Here is a 4,565-nt window from a genome sequence, read left to right as displayed (position 1 = left end):
CCTGGATGTTGCTTAGCAGACCCAGGTGCGCCTGGGTTTACTCAGTGTTCCTGCCGGGAACAGGGTGCCCTGGCTAGCCTCCCAGGTGTCCAGAAAGCTGTGCTGCCGTTCAAGGTATGCAGAGCAGAGGCCACCGCCTCCTGGAAACTGCAGCACGCCTCCGCTTCTCCACGGCAAATCAGGGCCTTACTTCCAGGCGTGGGTACATGCTGGGTGTGCCGGGAGCCACACAGCATGCTAAGATGCCGACTTTCTCCTCGAGCAGATTGACTTCAGGTACGAGGGCGGGCCTCGCAGTGTTCCAAGCACAGCGTTCTCTCATGGCAGCTCACACAAGGGGCATGACAGAGTCTTCCTGGGCACTTCGCACTCACCAGCCATGTTGTCCTGAGGGCGTTCGAGGGCTCTGGAGATGTAGCGCTCCTCAAGGAACGTGCAGTGTGTGGTTGCCCAGCACTCGGCACGCACAGGGGTCCTCCGAGGGAATCAACCAATGGACCTCGACGTTGTTCAGCCTGCCCACAGGTGTCTGGAGACACTCAGTGACCTTGGAGGGAAAATGACGCACGCCCGTGGGGCTTAGGAGTCCCGGGACGTGTACTTCCTTTAAAGCAAAGCGACTAAGAACTCCTGGAAAGAGCTGCATGCCTCCCTTTCTGCACGGCTACTCAGGGCCTAACCTGGAGGCGAGTTCTCACGTTGAGGTTCCCTTTAGCTCTAGAGCCTGTCATGCGGACCGCCACCGCGGCCACGGAAGCCCCTGGTTTAGAGAGACCAAACTCATAATTTTCCCCGAAGCATTCTTCCAGGGCTCACTGGCCTGTCGGGAGTCGGGAATGTCAGGGAGCGTCAAGGCAGGCATGAATGTCGCCCTCAAAATGGGAAAGCAGGGCTAGTTCCAGCAGGCCTCCGTTTTCATGAGCACATTCAGCGTACATCCCTGTGGTTTCTAACGAGTCCGAAGAGACACCGGTTACCCTGTGTTTCCTTCCCTGAGTCAAATTATCGAAGTAGGGAGTCCCGCATCCAGCGAACTGTCTCAACAAAGGAACGCCGTAGCTGCTCCTCTGGGCCTGGGGCTGCCTGCAGTGCCAAAGAAGGAACAGGACTTGAATTGCAGTAAGAACCCAAGCTGCCGTCCTCTAGGAGGCACGGTGCCTTCAGTCAGGAGGACCTGGATGGAATGCGAAGACGAGGGTTACTCTGAGCGCAGCTCCGATTAGGGCAACGCGTAAGACCTCCGCGCCATGTGGGACGTGCCAGAACGGTGTGCGTGAACGTGTGCGAGTGCTGAGGAAACCAAGCTGCTCCAAAAGAGAGGGCAGTGCGTTTCACTACGCTCGGCGTGCACAGAGGGGCTCTAAAGGGCTACGGGCCTGGAGGTTGCTTAGCAGACCCAGGTGCGCCTGGGTTACTCAGTGTTCCTGCCGGGAACAGGGTGCCCCGGCTAGCCTCCCAGGTGTCCAGAAAGCTGTGCTGCCGTTCAAGGTATGCAGAGCAGAGGCCACCGCCTCCTGGAAACTGCAGCACGCCTCCGCTTCTGCACGGCAAATCAGTGCCTTACTTCCAGGCGTGGGTTCATGCTGGGTGTGCCGGGAGCCACACAGCATGCTAAGATGCCGACTTTCTCCTCGAGCAGAGTTACTTCAGGTACGAGGGCGGGCCTCACAGTGTTCCAAGCACAGCGTTGTCTCATGGCAGCTCACACAAGGGCCATGACAGAGTCTTCCTGGGCACTTCGCACTCACCAGCCATGTTGTCCTGAGGGCGTTCGAGGGCTCTGGAGATGTAGCGCTCCTCAAGGAACGCGCAGTGTGTGGTTGCCCAGCACTCGGCACGCACAGGGGTCCTCCGAGGGAATCAACCAATGGACCTCGACGTTGTTCAGCCGGCCCACAGGTGTCTGGAGGCACTCAGTGACCTTGGAGGGAAAATGATGCACGCCCGTGGGGCCTAGGAGTCCCCGGACGTGTACTTCCTTTAAAGCAAAGCGACTAAAACTCCTGGAAAGAGCTGCATGCCTCCCTTTCTGCACGGCTACTCAGGGCCTAACCTGGAGGCGAGTTCTCACGTTGAGGTTCCCTTTAGCTCTAGAGCCTGTCATGCGGACCGCCACCGCGGCCACGGAAGCCCCTGGTTTAGAGAGAGCAAACTCATAATTTTCCCCGAAGCATTCTTCCAGGGCTCACTGGCCTGTCGGGAGCCGGGAATGTCAGGGAGCGTCAAGGCAGGCATGAATGCCGCCCTCAAAATGGGAAAGCAGGGCTAGCTCCAGCAGGACCCCGTTTGCACGGGCACACTCAGCGTACATCCCTGTGGTTTCTAACGAGTCCCAAGAGACACCGGTTACCCTGTGTTTCCTTCCCTGAGTCAACTTATCGAAGTAGGGAGTCCCGCATCCAGCGAACTGTCTCAACCAAGGAACGCCGGAGCTGCTCCTCTGGCCTGGGGCTGCCTGCAGTGCCAAAGAAGGAACAGGACTTGAATTGCAGTAAGAACCCAAGCCGCCGTCCTCTAGGAGGCACAGTGCCTTCAGTCAGGAGGTCCTGGATGGAATGCGAAGACGAGGGTTACTCTGAGCGCAGCTCCGATTAGGGCAACGCGTAAGACCTCCGCGCCATGTGGGACGTGCCAGAGCGGTGTGCGTGAACGTGTGCGAGTGCTGAGGAAACCAAGCTGCTCCAAAAGAGAAGGCAGTGCATTTCCCTACGCTCGGCGTGCACAGAGGGGCTCTAAAGGGCTACGGGCCTGGATGTTGCTTAGCAGACCCAGGTGCGCCTGGGGTTACTCAGTGTTCCTGCCGGGAACAGGGTGCCCCGGCTAGCCTCCCAGGTGTCCAGAAAGCTGTGCTGCCGTTCCAGGTATGCAGAGCAGAGGCCACCGCCTCCTGGAAACTGCAGCACACCTCCGCTTCTGCACGGCAAATCAGGGCCTTACTTCCAGGCGTGGGTACATGCTGGGTGTGCCGGGAGCCACACAGCATGCTAAGATGCCGACTTTCTCCTCGAGCAGAGTGACTTCAGGTACGAGGGCAGGCCTCGCAGTGTTCCAAGCACAGCGTTCTCTCATGGCAGCTCACACAAGGGGCATGACAGAGTCTTCCTGGGCACTTCGCACTCACCAGCCATGTTGTCCTGACGGTGTTCGAGCGCTCTGGAGATGTAGCGCTCCTCAAGGAACGCGCAGTGTGTGGTTGCCCAGCACTCGGCACGCACAGGCGTCCTCCGAGGGAATCAACCAATGGACCTCGACGTTGCTCAGCCGGCCCACAGGTGTCTGGAGGCACTCAGTGACCTTGGAGGGAAAATGATGCACGCCCGTGGGGCCTAGGAGTCCCCGGACGTGTACTTCCTTTAAAGCAAAGCGACTAAGAACTCCTGGAAAGAGCTGCATGCCTCCCTTTCTGCACGGCTACTCAGGGCCTAACCTGGAGGCGAGTTCTCACGTTGAGGTTCCCTTTAGCTCTAGAGCCTGTCATGCGGACCGCCACCGCGGCCACGGAAGCCCCTGGTTTAGAGAGAGCAAACTCATAATTTTCCCGGAAGCATTCTTCCAGGGCTCACTGGCCTGTCGGGAGCCGGGAATGTCAGGGAGCGTCAAGGCAGGCATGAATGCCGCCCTCAAAATGGGAAAGCAGGGCTAGCTCCAGCAGGACCCCGTTTGCACGGGCACACTCAGCGTACATCCCTGTGGTTTCTAACGAGTCCCAAGAGACACCGGTTACCCTGTGTTTCCTTCCCTGAGTCAACTTATCGAAGTAGGGAGTCCCGCATCCAGCGAACTGTCTTAACCAAGGAACGCCGGAGCTGCTCCTCTGGCCTGGGGCTGCCTGCAGTGCCAAAGAAGGAACAGGACTTGAATAGCAGTAAGAACCCAAGCCGCCGTCCTCTAGGAGGCACGGTGCCTTCAGTCAGGAGGTCCTGGATGGAATGCGAAGACGAGGGTTACTCTGAGCGCAGCTCCGATTAGGGCAACGCGTAAGACCTCCGCGCCATGTGGGACGTGCCAGAGCGGTGTGCGTGAACGTGTGCGAGTGCTGAGGAAACCAAGCTGCTCCAAAAGAGAAGGCAGTGCATTTCCCTACGCTCGGCGTGCACAGAGGGGCTCTAAAGGGCTACGGGCCTGGATGTTGCTTAGCAGACCCAGGTGCGCCTGGGTTTACTCAGTGTTCCTGCCGGGAACAGGGTGCCCCGGCTAGCCTCCCAGGTGTCCAGAAAGCTGTGCTGCCATTCCAGGTATGCAGAGCAGAGGCCACCGCCTCCTGGAAACTGCAGCACACCTCCGCTTCTGCACGGCAAATCAGGGCCTTACTTCCAGGCGTGGGTACATGCTGGGTGTGCCGGGAGCCACACAGCATGCTAAGATGCCGACTTTCTCCTCGAGCAGAGTGACTTCAGGTACGAGGGCAGGCCTCGCAGTGTTCCAAGCACAGCGTTCTCTCATGGCAGCTCACACAAGGGGCATGACAGAGTCTTCCTGGGCACTTCGCACTCACCAGCCATGTTGTCCTGAGGGTGTTCGAGCGCTCTGGAGATGTAGCGCTCCTCAAGGAACGCGCAGTGTGT

Source organism: Tursiops truncatus, unplaced genomic scaffold (assembly GCF_011762595.2).
Source record: "Tursiops truncatus isolate mTurTru1 unplaced genomic scaffold, mTurTru1.mat.Y mat_scaffold_54_arrow_ctg1, whole genome shotgun sequence".
NCBI lineage: Eukaryota > Metazoa > Chordata > Mammalia > Artiodactyla > Delphinidae > Tursiops > Tursiops truncatus.
This window is presented reverse-complemented; position numbering follows the sequence as displayed.